At 32.5% G+C, this 10,595-nt stretch overlaps 1 non-coding gene across 1 annotated transcript; it reads right to left on the bottom strand.

Annotated features, from left to right (window-relative positions):
• Positions 1–10,224: 10,224 nt before the first annotated feature.
• On the bottom strand, positions 10,225–10,331 carry LOC121210379 (small nucleolar RNA R71). Its single transcript, XR_005905492.1, has one exon. It is a non-coding gene; the product is annotated as a small nucleolar RNA R71 (small nucleolar RNA).
• Between the last annotated feature and the right edge of the window lie 264 nt (positions 10,332–10,595).

Genomic DNA, 10,595 nt, shown 5'->3' with positions numbered 1-10,595 from the left:
CAGCGAGCCTTAACCCCTAAGCAGTAGGGTAACAGGCTAGAAAATACAGATTTTATCCCTAAATAGTAGTGCAGCAGATCGAAGATGGTGAGGCTTAACCCCCTAAGCAGTAGGGTAATAGGCTGGAAAATACAGATCTTATCCCTAAACAGTAGTGGAGGAGATCAAAGACAACGAGCCTTAACCCCCTAAGCAGTAGGGTAACAGGATGAAAATACAGATCTTATCCCTAAATAGTAGTGGATCAGATCAAGGATAGTGAGCCTTAACCCCCTAAGTAGAGGGTAACAGGCTGAGTTACAGATCTTATCTCCCTAAGCAGAAGTGGAGCAGATCGAGGACAGTGAGCCTTAATAGTAGGGTAATAGGCTGAAGGTTGCAAATTTTATCTCCCTGAACAGCAGTGGAGCAGGATGAAGATTACAAATCATATCTCCCTAAGCAGTGTCGAGCAGATCGAAACAAAAATTCCTATACCCCTGAAGATGCAGTGGGTTAAAGCGAGGTTACTTGAAGAGGAAGAAAGGAAGCGCCGAGACTCAGCAGGCCTAGGCAAAATTGGCCATTTTATAGTCTTTGCTCCATTCTCGTTACACGACAATGAGTAAAGAGGGGCAGCTGTAATAGGCAAATTTTGGCTTGGGCCCCAAAAAAATAATAACCAAAGCCAAAGGATGCAATCAGTTAGAAACAAGTTAAAAAAGGGCCAAATTGAAAGACAATCATTAAATTGTGGTCAAATCAAAAAGATGGAGAAAGCCAAGGAGTTATCAAAATTTGTTGACTTGGTAAAAGGCTAAAAATAGGAAGATATGATTTTTATTTTATTATTAAATTATTTAGGCTATTTTTAATAAACCCCATGTATATAAATAGGGGTATTTTGTTCTTTGAAAGGGAACAAATTACTTTTGGAGGACTTTCGGTATTCCTACTTCAGTTTGGAATTGGATTATTCTCTTTTTTCCTATTTTCATTGGAAGTGAATTATTTTTTTTTCTCTTTCAATTATGTGGGAATTTTGTCCATTTCATTTCAATTTCTTTGTTTTTTTCTAAATTCGTCCGATTGCTTTTAGCCCTTCTGTTTTTTTATTTGTTTTGCAATTAAGTTTTCATTATTCTTGATTTTGGCCCTAAAATTTGTTTTGACTACATTTTGGTCTTCCTTGAAGCTGTGTGTTTTGGAGGGTGGGGATTATTTCCCTTTTGGTCCCTCCTTGTTATTCACACGTTCAAATTGGTCCATTTTCTTTTATTTATTTTTTATTTGCCCCAGAATTTTTCTTTAAGGTTCGATTTAATCCTTTTTTATTTTTGCTATTTTATTATCAAATTAACTAATTTAATATATTATTGCTATTATTTTTATGTTTCTATTTATATTTATTTTTTATTCTAATACTATTATTATTTATCTAATTATTATTTATCTAATTATTATTTATCTATTTATATTTCTACTATTATTATATTTCTATTTATTATATATTTTTTTATTTATAAACTAATATTATTTTCGTTATTATTTTTCTTATATATGTTTTTCACTCTTGTTATTAACATTCTATTTATTTATCTATTTTTTTACTTTTTTTGTTATTATCTATTTTAACTTTTTATATAACGCTCATTTCAAATTTTTATACATTATTTACTTTAATATTTTCATATATTATATATTTCAAACTTTTTTTTACACATTATATATTTTGAATTATTTATATATTATTTTTAAAGAGTTTTATATATTATTTTAGCTTGAGTGGATACTAATTTTTATTTTTAAAATTATTTTATATATTTTAGATTGCTTTTATAATCATCCTCATTTTAAAAAATCTCTCAAAATAAGGAAATATTTCGTGTTTAGAAATTCGATAAATCGTGCCCTATTGTGCTGGGTTTCGATTTTTTGTTCAACTGAATAACTGAATATCCTTTTTAAATTTCGTCCATGTTTTCTTAAATTAAAATGAGGCAATATTTAGTGTTTGAAAATTCGAGAAATCGTGCCCAATCGTGCTGGGTTTCGACTTACCGTTTGACCAGATAGCCAAATATCCTTTTGAAATTTCAAATGCATGAGTTTCAGAATATAAGATGATCTTGTATCGAGGGTTTGAAATGTTGTGTCCTATCGTGCTGGATATGATATTTTATTCCTTCTAAGCGAGAGAATCTCAATATCTAATTCAAGTTATCCAAACGTTTTAAAGGAATTGTATTTTAAAATCTTTTTCAAATTTTCAGCATTAGGATGTTAATTGATCAATACGGTACTAGTTTTGGGCGTTGCGAGAGTGCTAATCCTTCCTCGTGCGTAACTGACTCCCGAATCCGTTTTTTAATTTTTCGTAGACCAAAAACGTTGTTTTAATAAACCGAAATGCTTTATTAAAATGATCGATCACAAAGTGACCTGCTCACACCTAAACAAAAAGGATTGGTGGCAACTCCATTTTCGTTTTAAAGTTGACCTCTGTTTTTCAAAATCAAAATGATTTCGACAAAAGTGATTTGAACTAATTATTGTGAGATTCCTAACTTTAGTTAAAAATAAAAAGAATATCACCTGAACAATCCATTAATAAACTAATAAAATTTTTAACAACACTCCAATAATTATCTTAATTAAATTAATAAAATAAATTAAAGTTACCAGCCACTCAATTTTAATCTATCCTATTCTAAAAATACAACTGTAGCCATACATAACCACTTTGACAAAACACAAGACCGGTTTTAAGGTTTGCACTCACCCAACACCTAATTTTGAATTGGGTATATGAAATTTTTTTTACTTGAGAATTTAAATATCATATAACCAATTCTATTTAGATTTTATGTGCATCTTCAAATTAATGGAAAGATTATTCCGTAGAAATTTTATTACGTATATATGCATATAAAAATTATTTTTCTTTTTAAAATTTTGGTGTATTAAAATAACACGCATTAAATAATTAAAAGTAAAGTTTGAAATTAATAATTAAAAATTAAGATACTTACGAAATTAAAATAAAAATTTAGATTAAATTGTGAATAAAAAGAAAATAAAATATGTAAATACATCATATTAAGGTATTAAAGGGACTCCAATTGTTTATCTTGGCATTTTCATTTTTCATTTTTCTTATGCTAATTTGTGAAATGGTTGATAGTCTAGGGATTTTCCATGAAAGGATTTATGTTGTTTGCTGAATTTTTATGGAAGAAAATGAGTCTTGGTTGTGTAATAAACAACTTTTGTGAAAGGATTTTCATGGAAAACACCTAAAAGGGTCATTTTGTAAAAGTTATAAAATAGGTTGTAATTATGTGAAATAGTGGAAATTTGGGGTTGTCATAAGATTAATAATTGGTCGGTTAGGCTTGGAAAATAAGGAGATTTGATAAAAAATAAATTTCCAAGCCTAAGGGTAAAATGGTCATTTTATGAAAGTCTAGGGGCAAAATGGTTATTTTGTCAAAAATGTGAATTTTGATTGTCCAAATTTATTTAGTGATTAAATGAGTGAATTTCATCATGTTAGATCAAGAAAATCGAGATTTGGGCTTAAATCGAGAAAGTGCGTGGTTAAAGACAAAAAGAGAATAATTAGCCGAAATTGCAATTGAGGTAAGTCCGTGTGATTAAATAAGCATGATATTTATGCCATTGTTATTATACTTGAAAATTTATCTTGCCATGATTGTATTAAAGTTTAGGTTAATGATATTGTATATGAGAAAGTGATGTCAAATGTAAATAACATTTATGTGTTGATTGAATGCTTGGAGATTTGATGGAATATGATGTTCCACTGAAACGAGTAAGTTGTATGTAAATAATACGACTATATTGTTATTATAGGTGTTTAAATTGATATGGCATGAATTGCTTGGTTGTGGAAATGATTATGTTTGATGAATATTGAGATAGTATAATTCCCGTTTGAACTTTAAGAAACAATTCGGATATTCATGCCATGACATTCGGGTTATTTGTGTGCCAGTGTAAGACATGTTTGGGACATGCATCGGCCACATTATGAGAGCTAGTGTAAGATGATGTCTAGGACATGGCATCAGCATTGAGACGAGAGCTAGTGTAAGACATGTTTGGGACATGCATCGGCTACGAGATGTGTTAGTGTAAGACCACGTCTAGGACAAGGCATCGGCACGGATATGTGAGAGCTAGTGTAAGACCATGTCTAGGACATGGCGTCGACCTCGCTTTCAATAGTCAGTGTAAGACCATGTCTGAGACGTGGCATCAACTTGATGGATGAGCCAGTGTAAGACCATGTCTGGGACATGGCATCAGCATTATACCCTATGTTTGAGGCTTAGTGAATACCCGATAGCTTTCCGAATGGTTCAACGGTGAGAGTTACGGTTTAAGCTAAATGAGAAAGGTTATGACCATATTGTGAGTGGTAAAGGTACTTACATGAAATTGATGAGATGTGAATTTAATTCATGTTATATGATTAGTAAGGAATGAATATGAGCATGTTGAGTAATACAGGTATGCATGCCAAGCTCATGAGAAATGATTTCAGTTTATGATGCATATTTAGTGAAGATGTAAATAGGTAATTCATGCTTATGAGAATGATTTTGTGATGACCTTGTGATTATAGGTCTATACTTATGATGTATGAATATGTAACCTTACCAATGTGGTGAAAATGAATTGATATGGTGTGATAAACGTAGTATTGTTAATTTACACTAAAACAGTTTTGGACAGCAGCCATAGTCCGAATTTAAAAATCCACCAAAAAATTGTGGAAATTGGGTCAGAGGTTGAATAAAATATGAAATTAAATCATAATGAGTCTAGTTTCACATAAAATAAATGGTGTAAGCAAAAGAGTTTCATATTATGAAATATTTTAATTGTTGTGAGATAGAGTCAGAATGACTTCGAAATCCCCTGTTCTGATTTGAGAAAATCATTGAAAATTTTACAAAAAATTTATGAATTATAATTTATATTATTAGAATTATTAATGAGTATATTTTCAATAGAAATAGGCGGCAGCATCATCTGAGTCCCGCATTATGAGATAAATAATTTTTAGTGAAGAGGGGTCAGAACTGTCAGACAGCGAAAAAGGGTAACTTTAAGGAATAAACTGTACTAATTGGCTGAACCAAAAATTTTGAATATTTTATGGTAAGAAGATATGTGAGTCTAGTTTCAGGGAAAATTAGCCGAACTTAATATGGAGTTACATAGCTCTAGATATAAATAATTTAGTGACTGTGACTCGTGAAAACAACTTGACTGGAACATGAGTAAAAATGCAAATAGGGTTGTATTACCATGAGAAGAAAGTTGATAAATTGCTTATCATTTTCATACGGTTTTACTAAGCTATAAAGCTTAATCCCTTCCTTTCCTTTCCTTTAGTGTTTTTAGGTCAGCTCGGGGTTGGAGATCGTCGGAGGCAGCATCACACAATCAAGTCGCTACATTTGGAATAATGAAGCATATATTAGAAACTTCAAGTGAGTGGCATGTATAGGGATCTAGTTGATTGATATGTATAATTTTTCTTTAGCCAAATGTGTTAGATTATATTGAGTTATATGTATATGGCCATGAGATGTGGCTCATATTGATTTTGGCTTGTAAGCCTAGCTATTCATGTCATGTCTAATATTTATAAGGTGATTATGTTTGTCTGCCATGCATGGTTAGTAATATGACATGTGTGTTGGATGTATGCTCTATGACCAATTAAGGTGGTCATAGCAATGTAGTAATTGCACGTTATAAACACAACGTGATAATGATTGAGCTTGAGTGCTTGATGGATAAGTTGGCAACCATAGTATAATGGTAAAAGTGGTCATCAAAATAACAAGTCTTTTGAATGTGAAATAAGGAATCTAGACTTAGTATTGCATGAGTAGATGCATTACTTGTAAGAGGACATGTTAATGTTAGGATATGTCTTCATAAAGAGTGTTTAATCACTAAAATGATGCCATGATTTGCGATTTTGGTGTGCATAAGGTTGTAAGAGATTATGGGTAACATGAACACTTGGAAAATAGCCTAAGTGATGGCCACACAGGCTGAGACACGACCGTGTGTCTCAACCGTATGAGGGACACGGCCTGGAGACACGGGCGTGTGGCCCAGTCGTGTGGTTCGATATGCATGCTGACGTCATAAACAAAGAGTTATACGGCCTGAGGACACGGGTGTGCCAAAAGCATGCGGGCGTGTGCTTATGTCCACACGGGCGTGTGCCCCTCTTTCATGGGAAAATTTTCTAAGTTTTACTGAAACTTTTCAAAGTTCTCGGTTTAGTCCCGAATCAATTTCGATGAATGTTTTAGACTTCGTAGACCCAAATAAGGGACGACATGCATGTGTTTGAAAGGTTTTGAATTAAAAGAGATTTTATCGCTCGATTTTTGCATGAATGTGTATGTTTAAGTCTGGTAATGCCTCGTACTATGTTCCAGCGTCGGACATGGGTAAGGGGTGTTACACCATTTTTGGGTCAAATCAGAACAGTGGTTTCGGGATCACAAATCTGAAGTAAAAATGTTTATTTTATTATTTCTTTAAGGTCTAAAGCATGATAGAATAATTTTGTGAAAATGTTGTTAAGATATTTTATCGATTGAATACGCAATTTAATTAGAAGGACTAAATTGCAATAGGTGCAAAACTTGAGTTCTATAAGTTAAAGGTGTCTAATTGCTATGAAATTTTAAATTGGAGGTCCTTAAATGGTAATTACACCATTATACTAGGATGGACAAAAATGGACATGGTTAGGTGAAATTTTAAAGTTATGCATTAAGGGCATTTTAGTAATTTGGTAAATAAAGACAAAATTAACTAAATAAAAGTGTCCATCTTCTTCAATTTAGTCCTTCATAGCCGAATTTCACAAGAATCCATAGCTAAGGTTTTGGCCAAGATTTCAAGCTCGATTGTAAGTCCGTTCTTGTCCCGTTTTTAATGATTTCTATATTTTTGAGAACGTTGTAACTTGCTCTAGCTATTTCAAGAACTTATTTGAAAGAAAGTTAAAGTCTAAAATTTTACCCATATTGGATGTGCTTGTACTTTGATATTTGATGATAGAAAATGCATGTTTGCTGTTCGATAAACAACATTCGTAAAGTGATTTTCGATAAAAATGTCAAATAGGGACTTATTTGCAAAAAGCTATAAAATGTGTAGAAAAGTGCAAATAAATGAAAAATGTGGGCTGTTATGAGTACAAAAAATATTTAGCTAGGCTTGAGTTGTGATGAAATTGAAAGAAATTCATTTTACGAGCCTAGGGACTAATTTGCAAAATATTGAAATGTTAAGGGCAAAAATGTAATTTTTGCCATAATGTGATTTCAGACTGAATTGAATAGCTTGATGATTAAATAAGTTAAATCTGATATTATAGATCAAGAAAAACAAAGTTGGGTTGTAGATTGGGGGAAAAATAAATTAATTGACTAATAGATCTTTTTCTTTGTTTTTGTAACCGAGGTAAGTTTGTATGTAAATAAGCTTTATTATAATTGTATTTTAAATATTTTAATTTTTTTAGGAAATGTGTAAACGACTCTATGGACACATTTGATGACGTTTTGGCGAGTGAGAAATTCCAATCGAACCTTAGGAATAGATTAGGATACAAGTGACATGTTGGAAACACAAAAATTTATATACTTTTTCATACCCATTCTTACTTAAATTCATGCAAATCCGGTTAAATTCTTGTCGAAAAATAATTAAATATTATAAAATAATTAAATTGTGTTAAAAATATGAACATGGTGAATTTAGTTAATTTTAAACTCAATTTTGATTAATTTTGACTATTTTTGACAGATTCGCGCAAAGGGCAAAAATTGGTTTGGCTGACAGTGCTAAACGCACAAAACCGAGAAGCAATTTGAAGTATCGAGGCACATGAATTTCCAGCCTAAGATGGACCAAAAAATGTGTATTAATTAATAATTTAATTAATTTTAATTTATTCCCCATTTAATTTGGGTAAAATAAATTGTTTTTAATTAATTATGGAAAAAGGGTCTAGTTGAACCGCACTGGTCGAACCATATTGAATGAACCGAACCAGCCAATAATTGGGCAGCCTAGAACCATCCATATGCTGACCCAAACCAGCATTTTAGATGATTAAATATGCTTGCAAAAAGGCCCTCGAAAGACTTCTAATTTGTATTCAAACCCCACTTTTAATTGTGGCTTTGTAGATTTGCCCCAGACCATTTTTAGCAAAGTTGAAAGTCTCAACTCTTGCCAAGTAGATGGCCGACCATAAGGGGGATCTTTGGCTGCTGGAATTTGCTATTTTTAGCTGCCATCAGCTATAAAAACCACCCATTGCTTATCATTCAAACCATCCCTCAGTCCACAACATTCTCTCATTCTCTCTTCTCCTCTCTCACTTTACTCTCATTTTTTTTCTCCATCCCATTTCCCTTATTGTTCAAGTGGCGATTTATTCTCTTGGGAAAGAGGCTCTCATCAGCCATTTTGGAGCAGCAATTAGGTCTTCATAAGCCACCTTTTTAGCCGAGGGCAACGAAGAACGAAGAACGGAGCAACTAGTCAAGCCACAGAGAAACACTGGATTTGCTTCTTTTTCCCTAACTCTTTAATTTTTGTCGTTGTTTTGACGAACATGTTTATGAATATTTATGCTATTGAAATGTTTATTTTATTCAATTTAGCTTAAAATTAAGTTTGTGTTGGGTTGATTATATTCTGCCTACTTGAATTGTTAAAATGATGTTTATGATGTTATAGGCATCGGTAAATTGCTTGTTTATAAATAATGAATTAATTATTTAAATGGATTGAAATTATAATTAATTGACACAATACTTAATCAGTGCATGTTTATTCTTCTAAGGTAGCTTAAGGTTAAATTAGCAATGTATCTGGCAATATTATTGCCTTGCATAACTTGCAAGATTATTGTGATTAAACTGTTTCAAGGTAGGGATGCCTTGTTACCTCACGTAGTCTTTTATATGCTTATTAGATTTAATTAATCGTTTGAATTGACATAGGGATATGCAAGAGATTAGTTCAATTTAATGAGTATGTATGTGCAATAACATGTTTGCTTATTAAAATTTGTTTAGTCGATTGAATTGACATAAAGATATGTCAAGAGATGAATGGATTTTTGTATGTGAGTATGTTCAGAAGTTAGCCAATTACCGAGTTGCCGTGAATTTATTCGTAGCAATGTAAACATGAGTTTAATTATTCTATGTTAAAGGAATATAATTAATCCAACACAAGTATGTTACATTGATTAAATCTTATTTGAAATCGTGCATTAGAACTCCTTTGTTTTATTTTAATTATTTACTTAGTCTTTAAATAGTTTTCGACCATCTTTTAAAACCAAATTATTTTTACCTCACCAAAGTGTTTTACAATTAATTTCATAAATAATTCTTTTTACAGTCCCTGTGGGTACGATGACTCAACATTACTTGTCACTTTATTACTTGTTGCGATTGTGTACACTTGCACATTTTTCTGTCGTTCCATGTTTTTGGCGCCGTTGCTGGGGAATGTTTTAAAAAGCCATTATTTGTAAATTTTTTAGTTTTTCATTTTGGTTTATTTTTCTGTTTATTTTTTAACTTAATTAATTTTCTTTGATAATTTTAGGGGTTTATGAGTATTGACCAATTTATTGACTTACTCCCTATAGACCTTGAGATAGAACGAACCTTTCGACAGCAAAGAAGACTAGCGAACCAGAGAAGGACCGAAGAAATAAACTTTGAAAATTCGATCCAAGGAAATGGAGCAAACCCTACTCAAAATCCGATCCTTATTGCTGATGATAGGGATAGAGCCTTAAGACAATATGCTGTGCTAGTATTTAACGATCTTAATCCGGGCATTAGGAGACCCGAAATCGAGGCACAACAATTTGAGCCAGTCATGTTTCAGATGCTTCAGACAGTGGGCCAATTCAGTGGAATGCCTACCGAAGATCCTCACCTACATTTAACACTCTTTATGGAGGTGAGTGATTCTTTCAAGTTAGCTGGAGTACTCGAAGATGCATTATGATTGAAGCTGTTCCCATATTCACTAAGGGACAAAGCTCGAGCCTGGTTGAATTCATTGCCACCAAACTTAATTTTTACATTACAAGAGTTAGCCAAAAGATTTCTCATGAAGTATTTCCTGCCTAGCAAGAATGCTAAGTTGAGGAATGAGATTACTGCCTTCCAACAAATGGATGATGAGTCCTTGTATGAGGCATGGGAACTATACAAAGAACTATTACGAAAATGCCCTCATCACGGAATCCCACATTGCATCCACCTTGAGACATTTTATAATGGTTTCAATGCTCACACGAGGATGGTAGTGGACACTTCTGCTAACGATGCTCTCTTTTCTAAGTCTTATAATGAGGCTTATGAAATCATTGAGAGGATCACCAGTAACAATTATCAATGGCAAACCAATAGAGCCGTGTCAGGAAGAATAAGTCGCTGAAATACATGAAGTGGATGCTCTCACTTCACTTGCATCTCAAGTATCTTTAATATCCTCAATGCTTAAGAATC

Source organism: Gossypium hirsutum, chromosome A11 (assembly GCF_007990345.1).
Source record: "Gossypium hirsutum isolate 1008001.06 chromosome A11, Gossypium_hirsutum_v2.1, whole genome shotgun sequence".
Classification (NCBI taxonomy): Eukaryota; Viridiplantae; Streptophyta; class Magnoliopsida; order Malvales; family Malvaceae; genus Gossypium; species Gossypium hirsutum.
Note: the sequence above shows the minus strand (reverse complement) of the source record. Positions and strands in the feature narration are given on the sequence as shown.